At 35.6% G+C, this 22,776-nt stretch overlaps 1 long non-coding RNA gene across 9 annotated transcripts in view; it reads left to right on the top strand.

The window, feature by feature from the left end:
• The window catches only part of Gm31145, a 145,238-nt gene that overhangs the window by 9,530 nt on the left and 112,932 nt on the right, over positions 1-22,776 (top strand). The window contains exon 1 of one of the 9 annotated variants that reach the window (XR_881156.3): positions 1,581-1,863. The exons of the other annotated variants lie outside the window; for them this stretch is intronic. This is a non-coding gene — a long non-coding RNA (predicted gene, 31145). Of the gene's footprint in view, positions 1-1,580; positions 1,864-22,776 lie in introns of those variants that run through there. 9 annotated transcript variants of the gene reach the window in all.

Raw genomic sequence — 22,776 nt, 5'->3', positions numbered from 1 at the left:
AAGGATCTCCGTGTTGTGTTTTTGCTCCTTTAAAGACCCCCCTCCCACCCATTTCTACTTTGTATGCTGAGACTTGTTAAATGCTTGACGGAAAAATAGAAACTGACTGTGGTTTAAAATCTCTTCTGTGTAACACATCTTATGTTTGTCTATGCATTAGAAATACAAGAATCATTGAATCAACAATAAGAGAAAGATATAGGAATGAATCTTTACTTATTATAGTCTTCAAATCAATATATGTATATTTATACATGCACCCACTAATATGAAAGCATTATAGATAAAATTCTAATATTAAAAGAGTCATGAAAACGTAGGCATAAATTGCATTTCTTATGTTCTGTCAATAGAACTATAATGTGAAATAGAGTGGAGTTCAGTTTTAGTATTGCACCTGCAAATTATAGCTCTTCAAAATGCACCAGTTGCTCAAAAGGTTATGAATGATGTCATTTGCATCCACACAGGGAAAGATTCTTGCCTGACTTTTCAGATCTGTTTACAGAGATCCAAAATATTCTGCCTATTTGTTTATCTAAAATATGTTTCTTTGTGAATGCCAGAAAGGAATTGCTACTGTAATCCCAGGTATCAATTTGCTTCCGGTAGGATATTGCCTTATGATCCCTGCTAGGTATCCTTTTATTTTTTTATAATCCCAAGCCCTAGAGGCATCATTTCAGCCTAAGTCAGTGATTTAGAGGCTCTCTTGCTTTTATTTATAAATGTGTATGCTGTAAAAAGTTATATAGCTCAGAATATAATGAAAACTGCTTGCAAAATTTTGCTTTGAAAAATCACAAACATGTCCTCATAAATATAGGTTCATCCCAGCCATGCATTTTCAAAATATTAGATAACTACCTCCCTCACAGGTTTGTTCTGCATTCAGAACTATGTTAGCATTTGAGACTCTGGCTATTGGTGTTTCACACAACACATTGTATTTATTAGTATGTGTGTTACCTAATTTCCCAGTCGTCTTTTCTTTCTGAACAAGCTCTAGTCAAATATTAAGACTAAAACTGAGCACCTTGGGCTAAGCATATAATACAATGAATGATGCTGGCCTTGGATTACTGGGTGGAACAGAACTGAGTTATGAGAAAGGTTGACAGGAATTAAATGTTATTAAGGATCTAGAACACACACACACACACACACACACACACACACACACACCCACACACACACCACACACACACACACACACACACACACACACACACACACACACATATTTCAATACCTATGGTATTTCATGGAACAGCTTCTATTTATGTCAGGTTACAAGTTGAATGCTTGGCTGTTTCCTTGGTTGGGAGCTTTAATTTTCAAATATCACTTCAATGTTATAAGTGACAGAGAATGTCCAGGTAAGAAAGAAAAAAGGCTGAGGACAGTGGGATGGTAGAAGAAGAAAAAGAAGAAGAAGAAGAAGAAGAAGAAGAAGAAGAAGAAGAAGAAGAAGAAGAAGAAGAAGAAGAAGAAGAAGAAGAAGAAGAAGAAGAAGAAGAAAAGAAAGGCAGAATAAAGAAAAGGGGTGGAAAGTAAAAGGGTAAAAAGCTCCAATAAATTATTTTTAAACATACTTTTTGGTTAATGATAGGTTAAATAAGACCTACTGTTTTGATTTAAATATATTAATTTCAATGGATGTACTCATGCTGACATAATAGAAGTGTTTTAAGGTAATGAATCATTATTTTAAAGGTCACCAATTGGATTTCTTCACCTGAATAATTTTCCACCTGCCATTCTGCAGGTGGATGGTTTCACACATGCAGCTCGTTGGCTTGGGAAGCGGCCTGGGTGTTGCCAAGCTTTTAGCTGGAAACAAACACACTTTCAAGTCCCAAGGTCTGTGGCTAATCCTTGTCACTCAGATTTTTGGATGTTAGTCATTAAAACTTAGTTTTTTTTTCTTTCACAAATTTCAAGGAAAATATAATGAAAACAGCCAGCTTTCTATTGGTGTTTGATAATTTCCTCTGTACCTTCTGTATTTACACCCTTTTGCCCCTCCAACTCCTCCAACCACTCCTGTGTCCTTTCTTTTAAATTCATGACTTCTTTAATAATTATTGCTACACATAAATAATATGTACTATAAATAGAGTGTTTTAAGTCTAGTTTTGCTTGTATGTATTTAAGGTTTATCATTTGAGATTGGATCACATCAGGAACTCACCCTAGAGGATACTGATTTTTTTCCTCTCTCAGCTATTAATTGCCTATAGTCCTTCATCAAGGGATGGGTCCCTGTGAGATTTTCTCTATCTAGATTCATACTTCAACCAGTGTTGTCATTATATGTGGCTAGTCACATGACCTTACATTTGAGATTCCACTGGTACAGCTTTACTGTACATAGAAGTACATAGAAGACATTATGTCACAATAGGAATGATTTTCTTCCTGCCTTTACAATCTTCTACTCCTTCTTCCAGGATGTTTCCTGAGCCTTAAGCTTAGAGGTTACATTGTAAATACAGCAATTGGGCTTGGGTACCTCACAGTTTATTTTTCTTTTGGAATTGGCTAGTTGTGGATTTCCATGAGTTTCTATCTTCTGCAGATAGAATCATCTCTGCTGACATTTAGGGAGATATACTTATTTGTGCGTACAAAGATACGTTTTTAGGAATGGGGTTAGAAAAGTATACTTGTTTTAAGTTAGAACATGGCACTAGGTTTTCTTCTAGCATCTAAGGTCTCATCAGCAAAGGTCAGTTGGCTAGATTTGCAATAGCAGGCATGAACCCCTTCCCAGTGAACACACCTTAACTCCAATTATGTGCCATTATTTATCACTGAGATGTAAGTGCCACTACTGCACTGCTTGGGAAATATTTACTACAGTGTTGGGCATTGCTGAAGTCTGAGGGCTTTACCTTTGGGAAGAAATATTGGTTGTTTCTCTCCTTTATCAGATGGCACCATATTTTCATACCCTGAGAGCTAGTCCTCAGAGAGTAGGCTTCCATGTCAGCTCCAGCTCAGTCACTCCAAGCACTACCTACAAAGTGTGGCAACAACATAGTCTATACTATTCTGCTTTCCTGTTGCACTTGACCAGCAAACAGAGGGGAAGTTTTCCCATGCCTAGAAAAAAATGCATTTTTCTTTGCCTATTGTTCTTGGGGAATGAATTATCACCCAAGTGGTATAGCTTCTTAAGTATAGCATTTTTCTTTGCCTATTATTCTTAGGGAATCTATTATCAACTAAGTGGTAATCTATTATCACCCATAGCTTCTTATGTACAAATACACACACACACACACACACACACACACACACACACACACACACACACACAGTTTCTCCATGTAGTCCTGGCTGTCCAAAAGCTCACTTTGTAAATCTGACTGGCCTTAAACTCAGATATCTGCCTGCATCTGCCTCCATAATATTGAAATTAAAGGTATGTGCCACCAATGCCCTGCTACATATGTCTTTTAAAGTAAACATAATATAGGATGTTTTCCTATTCCATTTTCAAACTTCTTTTATGTTTTATTATCCCTCCTCATTCTATCTCCATTCATATTTGACTTCTCCCTTCCCCACTAAAGCAGCACACATTTTCTCCATCTACTTCCAAATAACACACATGTCCTACTATTCTGCCGCCTAGGTGCCCCACACACCTCCACATATCCTCATTTTGTGGTTCACTCCCAGTTTAATTCCAAAGATTCAGAACTAGTAGACAACTTTCTACATTTGTCTTTCTGTGTCTATGCTACTTCACTCAATATAATATTTTATAATTTCACCAATTTACCTGGAACTTTCATTTTCTTGAAGCTTAATATAACCCTGTTGCATGCATGTACTGAATTTCCATCTCCATTTATTAGTTGGAGGGCATTTAGGTTATTTCCATTTCCTAGATAGTGTGAATACAGTGGCAATGAGCATGCAAATATTTATTAAAATGTCAAGTCTTCTGGGAATATGCGGAGGAGTAGGTCACATGGTAGATCTTTTATTTGGGGGGGAAAAATTATCCATATTGATTTTCAAAGTGGCAGTATCAGTTTTCAGTACTACCATTAGTGAATGGAGGTTCTTCTTTCCCTACATTCCTGACAGCATACGTTATTAATTTTTGCTTCTTTGGTTTGCTTTGTTTTGTTTTCTATCTATTATATCTCTGGCACAATGAATCTCTCTCAAATTAGTTTTAACTTGCATCTTCCAAGAGATGGGAGGCCTTAGGGAGTTCAGTGGTCTGGTTGGATGGGGAGTCAGGAGTGGGGACGTCCTGGTGAAGAAAGGGGTGTGGGGAGGAGGTATGGGATGTGGAACAGTAGGAAGATAGGTGGAGCATGGATAAAAAAATCTAGAGTGTAAAAAAAAAAAGACACAAAAAAGAATTGGACACATTTAAAGATGTTTATTCTCATTTTATTTTGTCATTTGAGAGCTTTAGATTTGGACTAACTGCAGTTTTTAATTGAATCATTTGTTTCCCTGGATTCCATTTTTCTTCTTTTATATATTCTGGATAACAGTCCTCAAAGATTCCTCCTGACTCTGGGCTAAGCTTTTGCTATTCAGAAATACTTGCGTTTTTGATGTCCCTTTTGTCGATTGTTGACCATATTCCTGTGATGAGTTGGGCAACACATTGCCTCCAGAAATTAGGGATTATTCGGGTTCAAGTTGGCACAAAATCTTGTGCTGGTGTAAGTGGGTGGAATCAAAGGAAAGAGAGTTCTATATAGTGAGCTTCAACTTAAAGGAAGCTTATGTTGATTATAGAATTACTATGCATATTATAAGGTAGGATGTTTAAAAAACATTGAGTCACGAAGTCTTATTTTGAGAAACTAAGAAATAAAGCATCTTACTTATTAGAATAAATGAGAAGGAAAACTATATGAGTATATTGCTACATCCTTTCAGACTCATGTAAGAGGCCATGCAGATGATGATTTTTGAAGCCCAAACGTCTTGTGAAACTCTTTTGGATGTGTACACAATCTCTAGATATTAGGCATAGGCTATGTCTAGCTGAGCACTTAAAGATCCCGTGGCAGACTATAGCCAGACAAAGAAAATTCAGAACAGACTTGGAGGTAGACTTTAGAAGGATACGGAGCACAATTGAAGAAAATGGGTACGTAGTTCATCCAGTTTTTAAGACACATGATGTAGCTGTTCAAGACATCATTTAGTGTGAGAACAGAGGCAGATACGGCTCTAAAAATGAATTTTTTGTTTTATTTGTTTGCTCATTTATTGTCTCACCAATCCAGTAAAATCAAAGTTTCATTAATATTTCATGTCTGTTCTTTGTCACTTAATATAATATCTGAGTATCTGAGGTTTAGGAAAAAGCAAGAAAAGATTTTATTTCAGCCCAAGAGGAGCTTGAAATATAGAGAAATGTACTGGTAGTTTGTATCTTACCTAATATTAATGATCTGGGCATATTGGAGCTGTAGGATCCTGAATGCAATAGTAAGCTCTTGAGGAAAAAAAAAAAAACTGCACCAATCAATAGCTTGTTTTACTGTAAAAATCCTTCTGGGCTTAAAATTTTGTTTTCTTGTATTATAATAGAAACCCTGAAGAGCAAGAAGGAGGGCTAATCAAAGAAATAGCAGGAGGAAGCATATGTGTCCCAGTGCAGGAGGGTCTCTATCGGGGGCATTATATTTTCCACACAGAAAGCTATTTAACAAGATTTTCTTTTTATTTCAATAGCATTATTGCAAGATTGCTTTAATAAAGATTTTTCTAGCAATCAAATGAGTTCATCAACATATCCTAAAAGAGAAAAGTGATTGTTTACACAGATTGCGTGTGTGTATGTCTATGTGTGTGTGTGTGTGCATTGTGTCATTAATTTCTCTTAATGTGTTACTTGAATACTGAGAAAATATTCATCCAATATCCTGTGTAATGACTATTTGTTATGTGTTCTGTATGTCAGTAATAGTATTTTGTATGTAACTACTAAAATCTGTTATCTTAAAATGTTAACCTGGAGGGCATCATCCTGAGTGAGGTAACCCAATTACAAAGGAACTCTCACAATATGTACTCACTGATAAGTGGATATTAGCCCAGAAACTTAGGATACCCAAGATATAAGACATAATTTGCTAAACACATTAAACTCAAGAGAACGAAGACCAAAGTGTGGACACTTTGCCCCTTCTTAGAGTAGGAAACAAAACACCCATGGAAGGAGTTACAGAGACAAAATTTGGAAGTGTGACGAAAGGATGGACCATCTAGACACTGCCATATCCAGAGATCCATCCCATGATCAGTTTCCAAACGCTGACACCATTGCATACACTAGCAAGATTTTGCTGAAAGGACCCAGATATAGCTCTCTCTTGTGAGACTATGCCAGGGCCTAGCAAACACAGAAGTGGATGCTCACAGTCAGCTATTGAATGGACCACAGGGCCCCCGATGGAGGAACTAGAGAAAGCACCCAAGGAACTAAAGGGAACTGTAACACTATAGGTGGAACAACAATATGAACTAACCAGTACCCCGGAGCTCTTGTCTCTAGCTGCATATGTATCAAAAGATGGCCTAGTCGGCCATCTGCAAAGAGAGGCCCATTGGACTTGCAAACTTTATATGCCCCAGTACAGGGGAACGCCAGGGCCAAAAAGGGGGAGTGGGTGGGTAGGGTAGTGGGGGTAGGTGGGTATGGGGGACTTTTGGTATAGCATTGGAAATGTAAATGAGCTAAATATCTAATAAAAAATGGAAAAAAAACTTTACAAACCAAAAAAAATGTTAATGTGACTGTGACGTAAATTGTTAATAATCTAATTTTATAGATACAGATTGTGGCTATCTGCCTTTCTTTTCTTTTAGAATAACTTCACTGTGAAAAGCAAGCACATATGGTTAATGATACAAGTTTTCAGCATTGCAACATTGAAAGAAGTGACTTAATTAATTATGTTTATTTTTGGTTCTTTCAGAAGAAATAGAAGTTGATAGGCGTTAGCAAACAAACATCAGGAGGATACTTAATAAGAAAATAATGAAAGACAGTTGTACATAAACCATAATTGGCAGGAGGGAAGGAAAGGTATAAAGTAGATTCATGATCAGATGTGAAGAAGGAAACTCCAAATACAAAGGTTTTCAATACATGGAAATTGTTGAATGTAGTAGACTCTCACCTGGTGTTTTCCTACTTCTCCGTTCCAGGTTCTCAAGTATACCTCATCCTCTCTGTAGAGCTTTCTATGTCAGCTCTCCAGTGCTTCCTGATCAAATGTAACACTCACCTTACATGTGACATCTAGAGTAGTATGCACTTAGGATGACTTTCCTGAAAAATTACAATCTGAACAACATAACCAGAACACTATTACAATGCTTGAAAGGACATAATATTGGATATACTTGTATATTTTTCCCAATAAATACTCAATTTACTTATTAACTGTACATCCTGATCATGGCTCCTCCTCTTGTCAGCTCCCCCATAAATAGTTATTTTTTAGTATTCTGCCCACAAGACTGCTAGATCCTTAAAGATGGAGGCCATGTTAAACTTCTCTATAGTATTCTCACCCGTTCTAATGTTAGTGCTTCAATAGATTTAAATGAGAACAGAATAGAGAAAATGATGAAGTTAAAGCTCTTGGAAAATGTTAATTAAAACTTTAAGAAATATCATAAATTCCTAATAATATTACAAGTACTCTATAATATACTCATATATGTTCAAAAGGATAATTGTAATCATTTGCCTGGATATTTCCTGTACAAAAAGGTCTTCTTAGATATGTTAGGAGTGATTGTAAGTGGAACCATATAGAAGAGGATATTAGATATTCAGTATCATCAATAAATATTGATTATATGTATACAACCCTTTGAAGAAACATTTGTTTACCTAAACTAGAGCCAGATGTGTAAGGCAGAACATAACTGATCTGTCAATACCTATATATACATATTTGCATTTTCAAATTGATGACACCAAGCTGACAAATAGCTATTAGTTATAATAAAAGAGGCAAGAAACTTACTAGGATTTCATAAGTGGCTTTAAGTACAGAAATAGAGATAGGATTAGAGACAGAGTAAAATAACATCTAGGTTTCCCTGTCCAAAATGGTTTTAGTCAATCGTCAGTCCTAGGGATTTTCCAAGGTTTCTTTTTTGTCACTTCTGCTTACATTTGATTTATATTGGATTTTGTACTAAAACATAAGTAATTATAAATCAACTATTTTGCTTTATATTTTGATAGTGAAGTGGGGGTAATACCTAATTCCTAGCAAGAACCAATCATTTTCCTGGTAAAATAATCTAAAAGTGAGAGCTGCAGCTGCAAAAGTGACCATTTAGAATAATTCAGAGGAAACATCCATAGATTGACCTGATGGAAATATCCTGGTGGAGATTTGCTTATGTTTTAATTACCTCATTTGTAAGTTAAAACTTGAAAGTGGGGCCTTAATTTAAGGCCAAGTAGATGCATTTAGAGAATGCTAACTTAGACCTGTAAAATGATTCTGAAAGAATGTATGATATAGTGGTGATGGTGTATTGCACTGGCTTGGTTATGATGTAGAATGAGGTCAGTACCAACTGTCAACTCCTTGGTAATGAGCAGTGTGTATATGCTGATCAAGGGAGCTAGTGAATATGCCAACCAGAAAATCAAATACAATTTGAACTTACTATTTTGTTTCTTTCTAAAAGGTTTATACTTCTTTATTATCTACTCATAAATTTGGTATAGGGATAAAAATTACCTATTTCTCTCTGTTATAAAGGTTTACAAATAACTGAGCTTCCTTATTGATATTTTATCTAAAATATTCTTTTAGTTTTAACTCTTTTAAGAATGAACTTAAATTGTCGTGATAAAACCAGAAATTTATGGCTGAACATGGTTTTGAGCACAAGAATTGAGGGCTTACCCCTAAAGAATACCAATATATGAAAAATTGGTATGTTTTTCAAAAACTGAAAAGGTAACTGAGAATACTTGCTTAGCATGCAAGGCTCTGGGTTCAATCCCTAGGACTATTAATATGCATTTGTATGTTTATCCTTTCAAAGAATATGTCTTCTCTTAGAAAGGATAGTGATAGTCTCCATCCGTGTTTTTATGGAGAAGGCTTTGTCATGGTACTGGAGATATGAGTGTAAAACTGAGCTGAATTTCTTAGAAAGTTTATTTTCAATAAATTAATAACATTGTATTTGCTCTGCTTTGATTTTTGCTTTTTCTTAGTCCATGGGTGCCCCTTAAGATATACATTTCATGGAGTGCCTTGTAAAAATGTGATTGATTGCTTAATTAACTGATTTATTGGTAAAGTAAGAAAGAAGGCTTTTATATCAGGCAAACCTGGCTTTTCATTCAACTCAGCAACATTTTAACTGAATAGACCCTAAATTTCCTTAAGTCCTGATTAGGTTTGTTCTTTTTTTCCCCCTTTCTTTCCTTTTTTTTTTTTTTTACCCCCACTCTTTACCTTTTCCCTATTTTTGAACATAAAATGGAGGTAACAACAGTACCATTTACCATTACTTAAACATCAATAAATCATTTGTTTTCCATTTTCCTTTTTATAAAATTATTTTTGGTAATGTTACTCATACATACCATGCATTCTGATTACTACCATTTCCACCTTTTCTTATCTCTCCCCCCACTTCCTTTGACAACTATCCCTCCCCTTTCTAAATCCCTTGTCAATATTCAAATCCTTTCATGTTGCTTTGTGGTTCGCTAACAATTGGGCTTTAATAGTTGGTATACATCCCAAGATAATTACTCTTCCTCAACCAGAATCTATTGGTAGCCAATAGTTCAGCATGGTGGAGTAGGCTTCCCTGAGCCCCTTTCCATCCATTACTGATTGTTGATAAGCCTAATGCAGGTAACTGTGGCTACAGAAACTCAGGACAACAATTGCCCAGAAGGAAACATTCCACAAAACTTCTTATCTTCTGGCAGTTTTATTTTTTTCCAATCCCTCTTTTGTAATGTCTCATGAGCCTTAGAAGGAGTGGTATAAATTCACAGGTTTCAGATGGCATTTAGGATAAGTGGAGGCTAGTGGATGATTTTCCTGAGATGATTCACCATTTTTGCATGGTCTGCTATGGATGAGCTGTGGGAGGCAAGGCAGCAAGAGACTTTGGCCCAAGGATTGCTTCTTATTATTGATATGCCTTTCCTGACATTATTAAATAAAAACAATAATTCATTCTGAACTTAATCAGAGAGTGATGGTTGCCTCTATCACAATTGCACCAGTTTTGTATCAGTAGGCATATCTTGCCTGCCAGGTTGGTATGATGGAATGCAGGATTCAGAGCTGAATGTGGCCATAGATACTTTTTCTTCTGGAATCTTTTAGAATTATAAAAGCTAATATACAATTTCCTAACTTTCTTTACAGTAAACAATACACTCTATATTCTTACTTTAGCTAATGAAGCATTACAAATATGCTCAGATAATTAGTTTTTAATCTCTTTTCTGACATAGGCATAACTGATTTTTTTTTCTACCTCATATCTGTTATCCAAAAGAGGGATAACCAGTTTTACCACCAAGGTATACACAAATATGGAAAAAGTGTCAAGACGACAACAGCAGCAGAGAGTAATTTAAAAACTGCATCCCTTCTCACTTTGTTGAAAAGTTGCACCGTGTACAGAGCAACTCTTTCCAGATGCCTCCTTATGGCTTAGATGAATATGCTACTCAAGCCAATATGAATCAGAGCATTTCCTACATTTATCCTAAAGCTTTGTGCCATGTCATCTTTTCTCATTTTAAAGATTCCTTTTATTAATTGTGTCACACACCCTTTCCTAAAATATTTGGAATGACATATTTTGGATAGAAAAAAATGAAGATTACATAGATAAAAATTATTTCTTACTATCAACAAGGGTAAGTTCAAATAGTTTTTCAATGTAACCATAGGAATTTTGGTGAGGTTGTGACATTGTGACTTGTAAATAACACCTTCTATGTGTATTTTTTAAAGTTATTATTATTCTTTAATCTTATTTTTACAGTCCAGGTTTTATCCCCCTTCCCAGTTTGACCTTGGCTGGTCCTCATCCCATTCCTCCTCCCTGGTTTCCAAAAGGATATCCCCACCCCTTCACTCTCACCCTACCAGATCTCCCCACTTTCTGGAGCCTTAGGTCTCTTCAGGGTTAGGTACTTCTTTTCTCACTGAACTTAGACCAGGCAGTCCTCTGCTGTGTATGTGTTGGGGGCCTCTTTTCAAGTAGTATATGCTACCTGGTTGGTAGCTTAGATTCTAAGAGATCTCAGTGCTCCTGGTTAGTTGAGACTGCTGGTCTTCCTGTGGGGTTACCCTCCTCCTCAGCTTTTCCCAGCCTTTTCCTAATTCTTTAGGAACAGGGGTTACCCAGCATCTCTCCATTGGTTCTCTCCATTGTTTGGGTGCTAGTATCTGCATCCGACTCTTTGAGCTGCTTGTTGGGCCTCTCAGAGGGCAATCACCCTAGGCTCCTATCTATAAGCTCCTACAACATCAGTAATAATGTCAGGTCATGGGTCCTCCCCTTGAGCTGGATCGCAATTTGGGATGGTCAAGGTATCTTTATACAAGAAGTCTACAAAGATATTTGCACAATTGTATAAAAATAAAAGTACAAGAATGTTCATCACAATGCTGTCTGTAATAGTGTAAACATGGAAATGAAACAAAAATGAAAAATTAACTGAACTGAATTATGACATGTCCAGAGTATAAATTACTATCTATCAGAAAAACAGAAACAAAAGGAACAGTGTGGCAAGGTATAATATCTTTTGTAACCTGCTATGTAAACTGACTTTTTGTTTATAGGGATTTTATGAAGCACTGCATGAATCATTCTATAGAGTGATGCCGATACATCAATATCCAACTCAGTGAAATTACTTATGTGAGGCATGTAGAAGTCATGTATAATCTTTTCCAGTGGGACTTTTTGATTTTAGGAAGAATTTATAACTTATACTTAAAGGAAAAGTCTCAAATTATGTTCAAATACCATGGCCCTAATTTGGATTATAATACACACCAAAAATAAGCTAGATAAAAACTCATCAAAGAGCTGTAGAGTGGGCACAAAGTCATACCACTAGCTGAAAGGCATTTGGTAAGTATAGATACTGGAAGAAAGAGTTCTTTTACTAAAAATCCTAACCACACCCTAGTGGATGCCCCCCCCCCCCACAAGAGTATATAGGCAATACAAATTAAACTTGCTGGGCTTTTAAAAATGGAGGACAAAAACCTAGATGAATATGGTATGGGAGTTAGATATGAGAAGTTTGGTATTGTGAATATGATCTAAATATACAGATATGATATTTCTCAAGGAGCTCATTGAAATATTAAAAATACTGAGTGCATAAGACAGGGAGATTGATATTTTACATGGTATAGAGATAAGATCCATATGTCTAGAAAACAGTCATACGTTTAATTCTGTAGGCAATATTTGGGACACAAAATGACAACTCATCTCTAAATAGAAAAATACTGCACTTTGCCCAAAAGTATCCTCGTAGGCACATGTTTTCTCATAAGTCAGTGTTGAGTTCCTTATAATACGTAAACTGATGATAAAATAATGTAATTTTGTCCTGTACAAAATAGGTAAACCTTATTTTGTCCTACAATGTTCACAGTAAATCATATATTTAAAATAGTTGTAGAATAAACAAAATCATATTTCTGTCTCTGTCGGCCTCACTCTTTCTTCTCTTCATTCCCCCTTTCCTCATTTCTCTCTCTCCCCCTTCATTTCTCCTCTCTGTCCCACCTCATCATCATTCCTCCCCCTCTCTCCTTTTCCTCTCCCCCTCCTCTCTACCTCTCACACATGCACAAAACGCATCTTACTTTGTGGTGGTTTTAAACAAGAGTTCTTCCATCCGAACTCACCAGAATTAATTATATATAGAATAAAGTATTAAAAAGGCAGATATTCTCTTCAGATACAATATTTCTTACATGAAAATGTTTAATATTATGCCATACCTTGTGAAAATGCTTATGGAGCACCCTCCTGGTTACTAAATTATATAATCAGTACTTGAGATTATCATTTTCAGATTTTCTGAAAGAACAAAAAGTATGTTCTTGGTCAGATGAACAAAGAGAACCCAGATGCTGAAATCCTTCCCAGGTAATGTGCCCAGACTGTGAGGAGTGAGTGTAACTTGATAGATACTCCCTTCGTCAAAAGAAGGCAGGTAAGAAAAGGAAGCCCCCCTGTTACAGGTTGTGCCAGAGCATTTATTTTTCTCAACACTGGTATCACTCAGAGTGTGAAATTATTAAAACCTTAGAGGAATTAATGGAACATCCTTCTATAAGACTAAGTTATAAAAGAGATCTAAAAATTTAATCTCATTTAATTAAAGGTATTCTGCAACCCCTCCCTCTGCTGTTTCTATTTGTTAGTGCTGGTAGGAATAGAACACTGGCTGTTTAGCTTTTCTTCTACATTTCTGATTTGTTTCTTAAGGCATCTCGATTGGTGCCACGTTTATCTGCTTTTCAAAACCCAAGTCCACAAAGCCATTTATGATCATTTTATCTTAGCCTCCTGAAATGTGTTATTCTAAAGCTGGGATAAGATTCCATATTCTACCTCTGCGTATGCTGCATAAGCATTTTGAAAAATGACAGATCAAAGATGAGCCTGAATTCACAATTATTGTGACATGTAGTTAATGTTGGTTAATAACAGTAGACACAGACAATTAAGAAAATATGCTTGATCAGGCTAAGCAGTTTATCGGGGACTTGGGCAGGAATAAGTGTGTGTAGTTACGAGCTGCGTAAACTTCCTTTTGCTTCTTCAATGTCACCGTCTCTTATTGTCTTCCAGTTTCTGTACACTATTTGTCTCATGCATAATAATTTCCTCATTTCCCAACCTCCGCCCCATTCTAGAACAGCTTTGCCTTTTCAACTCATTACTGTTACCACCATTTAATAAGAAGGTTTTGCTGGGCTTTCTAATCGAAAACTTGCTTTTATCTTTCTTCATGAAAGAATTGAAATGGCTTCTTTCAGGTTGCTGGAGCCTCTGGGGAGATAAGGACCCTGCGGTTAACAGGATGAGAGATTTTTGTTTAGAAATTTTTATTTAGACAATGAAAAATGACCTCTGTAAACTCAAAGCTATCTTATTTTGGGGCTTTAGGCTTCTGGCAGATAAATCAATTGGGCCCTAGGGACAGCAAGGAAAAACCTTTGCAGTAACTATGTCAGGGCAACGCAATAGATTTGCTGTGAGTATGCAGTTGTGTTGAATGTAGAATGCACTTAAAAATAAATATCATTTTATTTTCTATTAAATATTCAGGATCTGAATTCTCCTCTTTTCAGCTGTTATAAGAAATATTTCTTTTTTGAGGCAAGCTAGAGAAAGCAATTTTTTAAATGTATGAACTATGTGGCTACTATTGGAATTTTGATTTTGACTTTTTAATTATTTACCTCACATTCTTTAATGAAGTTTTTAGATAGAAATCCTCAAAGTTACATCCTTCTCCTTAAAAAACTCAGCATCACCTTCATTTTGGTTAAACATTTTCATTGTTAGCTAAATAATAGAATAGTAGGTTGTCTAAAATATGCTTTGCAGATTGCTGACACATTTTTCACACCTGCTCATCTGCTAAAGGAGCTTTGCAGATCCTCACAGCATGAACTTGCACTGCATGTTGTCTGTTAAGGATGAATATTGCACTTGGCAATGGGCTTTTTTACCTGTGCCATGTAGAGTGCCGAGTCAAGGTGAAAAGTTATGCAGAATATCCTGCAGATTTGACAAAGGAACACCCACAAGATGTTTGTTCAACCAATATGGATAGATCTGCAGTTGCCAGAGATGAGAACTCAGCAAAGAGGAATCTTTGAAGGGGTTAGTTCGACCCATTTTGCAGAACATGGAGAATATTTTGCGATGTCACAAGACCATTATGATGCAAAGTAACAAAAGGTGAAAAAATGAGAATGTTTGAGAAATAGAAGTGACTAGTATCTTAAGCAGTGGGAAAGATAGATGGAGCTTTGGAAGGTGATCCAGGGATGTCAGAGAGAGTAAATCCCATTCTTTCTTAAATTTTACTTCTGACTGGCAAGTTGGGAGTGAGGCCAGCAGTTTAATCAATCTCTTCAATTTATCATGAAAAAATACTGCTTTGTTTCCCTCTCCCTTTCCCCAGATTGGTTGGATATTTTAGTTCACAGTCAAAATTAGTGTGTAAACAATATTTTATTTAGTTTTGCACATCATTCAATTTGGAAACTTAAATAACATAAAGAATATAAGTGACAGTGTTAAGTGCATATGGGTGGGCTGTAATGCCTTGATATTTCCTAACAATCAAAAGTAGGTATCTCCTCTAGGAGGTGCCAAGATAAATTAAGTATCATGTATATTTGTGTCTCAGATATAATTTCCAAGTATGTCTGTCTATCTATCTATCTATCTATCTATCTATCTATCTATCTATCTATCTATCTATCTAAAATAATGAATGGTTTTCTGCCTGTGTAGCCAGCATCTATATCATATTCATTTATTTTCTCAGAATCTTATAGTATATTATAATACATAATATAATATATAATAATACAATTTATTCCTAATCTTTGAGGAACCAGAGAATTAAAATATATTGGTTGTTCTTCTAATAATTGGCAGAGCTTGTTGTCGGTGGCTGCTGTCAGGTCCCAGCAGAAAATGCAGTGTCCATTAAGTAAATACAGAGTTACCATTGCTTCCTATCATCATATTTCCATATGTTGGCTAAGCTATCTGTGACAATCTTTTATGATTTTAGTATTAAAGTTCCTAGATTATTGAAGAGCCTAGATATTTAAATATAAAGAAATGCTGTAATAATTATTATATCAAAATATGTCAGTTAGACTCTTCATTTAAAATTATTTATAAATTAGCATTTACTATATTCCTAGTGTCGTGTTATCTACTACTGTTATGCAATGTATGTTCATGTATCGGGTTGTTTACAAATATGCATCTTAAAAACAGGAAAAGAGTAATTTTCCTTTAAACCAATGGAAAATCATTTATTACATTGATTTAAATCGTAAGTTAACTAAATTCATTGTCAGACTATAATATAAATAACAAAACCAAAGAGCTATTGTAATAAAAAAGCACTGCATCTAGCTACAATTAATAATGAATGCCTCATAGAAAAGTCTTTAAACTTAATTTCATTAGACTACTTCTGAAAAATTAGTTTCTTATACACACTGAAAATGACATGTGACCAATTCTAATTCTAATTATACATAGGTTTCAAGTTTATGAGTCACTCATTCCATTATCTGAGTTTTTGTTTCTTGAGTTTTTTTTCCACTTTCAGAAAAATAATAAATTTCATGTTAGTTTGTCCCAAACTGCAAACTGGTTGCTATGGTCACAATGCAGTTTCTCAAGGTATACACATGCTGCTGTCAGGTGGCTCTGCATGCTCAGGCAGGACTTACTCTTATGCTTGCTCTTCAATCAAAAATTAGCATGTTTAAAATATCCATGAAGAAATATGGTAAAGAACTGTCTTAAAGGATTGAAGATGATATTATATAGTCCTATGCATCATTAGTACCATTTAGCTCAAGGTCCTGTACAATAGGTCACAATTTGCAGTGCTCTGAAAGTGAGCTGAATAAAGCAAAAATAATGAAAGAAAAAATAAATAGCAAAAGAAAATAGAGGAATGGCACAGAGCAGAGTCTATTATTTATAAGTGTAGGATCCAGTAAAGTATTTTTTAAAAACTTTAAGGCATTGCTTTACAATATTTTATTCACATAACAATCAGGTTATGCAATTAGTTAAAGTTTCACATTTAAACATTTAATTTGACATATTAGAGTGGTATATGAAGTGATTTGAAGATACTTTCATCAGATATCACAATTTTTCTATTGTATTTTGTTGTTATAATTGTTTTGTATTTTTTATTTTTAATTTAATTTAATTTAATTTAATTTTTTTGGTTTTGATTTCTTTTTTTCCTCCATTTTTTATTGGGTATTTACTTCATTGACATTCCAAATGCTATCCCGAAAGTCCCCTATACACCTCCCCCCCCCCTGCTCCCCTACCCACCCACTCCCACTTCTTGGCCCTGGTGTTTCCCCTATACTGGGGCATATAAAGTTTGCAAGACCAAGGGGCCTCTCTTCCCAATGATGGCCGACTAGGCCATCTTGTGCTAAAAATGCAGCTAGAGACATGAGCTCTGTGGGTACTAGTTAGTTCATATTGTTGTTCCACCTATATGGTTGCAGATCCCTTCAGCTCCTTGGGTACTTTCTCTAGTTCCTCCATTGGGGGCCCTGTGTTCCATCCAATAACTGACTGTGAGCATCCACTTCTGTGTTTGCCATTTTTATAGATTATAACATTTCTCTCTTTTCTTTCCTCCCTCCAAACACTTCCACATACCCTTCCTTGTTCTCTCTCAAATTTATGCTAATTGTTGTTTTATGAATACATTCTTTTTAATAAACACACATCTTCCTAAACACAATATGCTCACTCTGTATAATTTTACTTGAATGTATGTTTTCAAAGATGACCATTTGGTATTTGATAACTAATTGATGTGCCCTTACCTTGGGAAGAATCTTTCTTCTACTCTTAGCATTTCTTGATTGTCTGTAGGTCTTTGTATAGGGTTGAGGTCTCCTAGTTTTTCTGGTCCTATCTACTTTCAGCCTATGTTTAAGCAGTCATGTTGATGATGGTTTATAGATGTAGATTCTGAAAGTACTAAGAGATATAACCATATAGCAAACTCTTTTATCTTCTGGCGCCTAAAATCTTTCCATTCCCTCTTCTGGAATATTGCTGAAGATAACATGGACTTCAGATGCAGGACACAGAGACCTCTCATCTGGAATCTACTTGAAAACCTCTTCCCTGAATACTAGCTTTTATGACATTATATGATAACATTCAAGCTTTCAAATAAGGGAAGCAACTAACAATACTACCCAGCTATGATTCCCATGAACCACAACTATGGCCAGCATGACATACTAATCCTTAAGGGTGCAGCAGTGGAACACAATATTGACAGTAATCAACAGCTTTTTAATTGGATTTAATACTTTCCACAAGAAGGAAATTATACCCATTACTGAAAATCTATCCAACTCCTCAGGCTAGTAAAGTCACGGATCTTAAAAAATACAAAACAAAACAAAATGCTATAATTAATTATATAAGGTGTATTTATATAAAGATATATTCAAAGATAAGTACAGTTCCCATCTTTCATCAAGGAAATTTCTATTTGTATCAGACAGAAAATAGTACAGAGAACCACAACCAATCTTTGCTGATATTTTAAAGGAGAGAAAATATAGAAATTTGAAAAATGATTAGAACAATCAAAAACAAATATTCTGAGAACATCTAAAAGGAAGTAGGCTACTGTAGCAAAAATGAAAATACACTGTGATGTGTGTTGTGTGCATGTGTTTGTATGTACAGGCGCCTTGTACACTCTTGTGGTAAATAGAGCACTGCAAAGGAAGACAGTCAGGGCACAAGCTTTAAGCTAAAGGATATTGGGCTTGGAGGTAGATTTTATATAAACATTCTAGGTCATTGAGCAGCACTGCTGTGATCAAATCTTCAATCCTCACCTGTCTCCATACCTGGATTACCCTGAAGTCAAAGGGAAGCAGAATATGGAAAGCAACAAAATACTAAAAGGTCAATGTAAATGAGAGCTAGTGTGGTACTTAGAATTTTAAAATTAACGCAAATGTACAGAGAGCATACTGAGCTTTTACACACAGACAGGTCTCTAATTGTTTTTGACTTGTGGTCTTAACAGCCAGTCCATGTGATTGCTACAGTAAGCACATAGGTGGATATGTTTGTAAACAAAGGGACCATGTGATGATCTATATATCACTGTGTTCAATGAAACTTTTATTACCCTTTCCTATTAGGTCCAAAATATGTGAAGATATTCAGGCGAATTACAAAGGACCACAATTTTCATTTTTCTTCTCAAGTTCTTATGTGTGTCATCAGTCTAGCTGCTGAGTGCCATCCCCAATTCATAGCCAATGAGTGGTATTTAATTAAAAACAGGTGATTCAGTAAGCCTGCATCCGCGTGTCATCTCACAAACCTGAACTACTATGATTGGGTGGCTCTTTTATTTCCTTCATTCTGTTTTTGCCTTCCCATGTCTGATATTTTTATCCTTCAAAGTTGCAAAGGCAGTTTCAGGGTGTGATTAAGGATAAATGGGTCCTCAAAAATGTCTGCTGTAAAAGTTCATGAATAATCAATTGGGCAAGAGATTTTATAATGCTTTCCTGAACTTTCTAGTTTTCCTCATTTCCTTGATAAACTGAAATTAGAATTTTCTTGTTTTTCTTCAATCGGACTTAGAACCCACTTACAGACAAAATTGGGATAAAATTTTCTAAATAGTTTTAGATGTTTCAGAAAATTTTAGTGCTGTGATGTTTTCTAAATTGCTATCTACTTCAGAAAATTCTTCTTCCAGTATTTTGTAGATCACTTTGTATACTGTTTTATTTTTACATAGAATAACCTATAAATATATACATCTTGAATCCCTTAGCAATGAATAGCAAATTATAACTAGTGATAATTAACATAATATTAATACAGTAACTAATGATTAACTGTAATTATTTTGTTTACATTACCCTTCCCTAAAGTCCTACTGGAACAGTATCAATTTTTACAATAAATGTAGTATCTCAGCCTTAAAAGATCTTCTGAGATCTCTACTTTAATGATTGTTTAGTTAGAGGTAGATGAGCTGAGGAAACATTATTGCATTGTTTATTTTGCCACACTAATATTTGAATAAAGCAAAAAAATAATTTTGTCATCGGTAACTTATATCCAAGAGCCAGAACCAGCAAGTGTGTAAGGTCAAGATACGTTTTTCAGAGAATCTTGAAATATTATATGATTTTTCTTATAAATGTATTGTCAATTTATACTTTAAAATGAGAGACAGTGTTTTTTTCATGTACAATATGTCATTTATAATTTTACTTTCAGAGACTTTTTCATGAGAATATTTTACTTAGACCTTCAAATCATGTGTTTGTTGAGACTGGTTCATCTACTGGTCCATATCCGCATAAGTCATGCTTTATAGTCACAGACTGGGCTGACACAGAGTAATAGAAAATGATGCATTGCCTGAATTTAAAGGTACATGGACTATTTCTGGATCTGCCGTGCAGCATGAGATCTGTATCATATTGAAACAAAGCTAACCAAGCAGACAGAGCCAAAAGATATCTATAGCATCCATTAATCAAGTTAGAGTATATATACATATATACTCACTTTGTTTCTTTGGCATAGTTTTTAAACCTAAAACAGAACAAAATTAGCCTTAGTAACCATTAACACTGATACTTAATGTGACCGTACTTGGAGAATTATCTCCTGGCAAAAATAAGGTAGATCTACTACGGTTGAAATTTGTTATATGCTTAGTCCTTTATATTTAGCCTTTTCTTTAAGTTTCTTCACTGGTCATCATTAAACATTGTGCAGTATATTAATGTTTTTTCCATGGTATGTATATGGATAACTCTACTACTTAAAAGCCAATTAATTTCAGAGTAAGCTAAAATGTTGTTTACAAGAAATATCAGTACTTAAAAATTTCATATTTAAACTACTATGAACAGATAAATAGCAGAAGGGTAAATTAATCGAAATATGTTCACTGTCATAGAGGACTTCCAGTTTAGCCAAGAATAAACATTCTAAAGAATTATAAAGAATATCTTAAAAGAGTCAATTATAGATTTCTGCATTCTAGAAGATATCTAGCATTCTCAAAATCTAGGTTTATTTCCTTTTTCCGAAGATATTGATACATTTAAAATCCTTGAAACAGTGGACATGAATTTGAGAGACCGGGGTTAGAGACTTGGTGGATCAAAGGATTAGTGAAAGCATATATTTTTAAATAATCTCTGAAGAGATAGCTCAGAGGCTAAAAGTACTCGAATACTGGTTTAGTTTCCAACACCTACAAAGTAGCCCTCAGCCATGAAAAACTCCAGTTACAGGGGCTTTAATGCCCTCTTCTGACCTCTGTGCACAGAAAGTGCACAAGTAGTACACATATATGCATGAAGGCAAAATAATAACAAACAGAAAAGAAGATAATATGTTTAATTTTAAAAAAAGATTTTAAAGTTGAGTCACTGTTATTCAGCCATTCAGATTGTTTTTATTTCCAAATTTTTATTAGGTATTTTCTTCATTTACATTTCAAATGCTATCCAGAAGTCCCCCATACCCCCCTCACCTACCCACCCACTCCCAGTTCTTGGCCCTGGTGTTCCCCTGTACTGGGGCATATAAAGTTTGCAAAACCAGGGGGCCTCTCTTCCCAATGATGGCCGACTAGGCCATCTTCTGCTACATATGCCGCTAGAGACACAAGCTCTGGAGGTACTGGTTAGTTCATGTTGTTGTTCCACCTATAGGGTTGCAGACCCCTTCAGCTCCTTGGGTACTTTCTCTAGCTCCTCCATTGGGGGCCTTGTATTCCATCCAATATCCACTTCTGTGTTTGCCAGGCACTGGCATAGCCTCACAAGAGACAGCTATATCAGGGTCCTTTCAGCAAAATCTTGCTGGTGTATGCAATAGTGTCTGCGTTTGGTGGCTGATTATGGGGTGGATCCCTGGGTGGGGCAGTCTCTGGATGGTCCATCCTTTCGTCTCAACTCCAAACTTTGCCTCTGTAACTCCTTCCATGGGTGTTTTGTTCCCAATTCTAAGAAGGGGCAAAGTGTCCACACTTTGGTTTTCCTTCTTCTTGAGTTGCATGTGTTTTACAAATTGTATCTTGGGTATTCTAAGTTTCTGGGCTAATAGCCATTTATCAGTGAGTACATATCAGTGAGTTCTTTTGTGATTCGGTTACCTCACTCAGGATGATACACTCCAGATCCATCCATTTGCCTATGAGTTTCATAAATTCATTGTTTTTTAATAGCTGAGGAGTACTCCAAACTTATACAGTGATGGAGGAATGGGCTAGATTAGAAGAACATATCTGTTTCACCTACCTGCTCCTTCCCTTGATGGAGGTTGGAAGTAAGTTGCTTCCAACAATATTGAAATTAGGCATGACGTCTGCCCTCTAGATTTCATTAATGCTTTGCTCTTTATACTGTTTCCCCTTATTTGTGCCAGCCTTGTGACTTGTATCGTGCTGTCTCTCCTAGCTATACCACCATTCCTGTTGGCCCTTTTGTTACAGAAAACCAAACCAAACCAAACCAAACCAAACCAAACCAAAAACAGCAATAAAAAAAACTTTATTTTTTTCTTAAATGATTTCAGTTATTAAGTACATTAAGCTAATTCTCAAGTCTCCATTCCCACCTAAGTTCAAGTTGAGTCTTCTCTGCTGCATTTAAGTCATCCAAATTAGAAATCAGTGGAATATGTTACATAATATATAGATCACCCACCAAGAAATAACCCACCGTTCCACGGTTCCTGTTAACATCACTACTTTCATGGCTGGCTACACTGGCATGTAGGCCAGGAAGAACACATATACTTGGAGAGTGATCCTCTGTTATTATCACATCTGCTGGAATGATTCCTCACAGTGGAGAAACAACACTTCAGCAGCTTTGTCATAATATCTCCATACTTATTTCTTTTTCC

This window comes from Mus musculus, chromosome 4, assembly GCF_000001635.26.
Source record: "Mus musculus strain C57BL/6J chromosome 4, GRCm38.p6 C57BL/6J".
NCBI classification, from domain to species: Eukaryota; Metazoa; Chordata; class Mammalia; order Rodentia; family Muridae; genus Mus; species Mus musculus.
The sequence above is the reverse complement of the archived record's forward strand: the minus strand, read 5'-3'. Positions and strand labels throughout refer to the sequence as shown.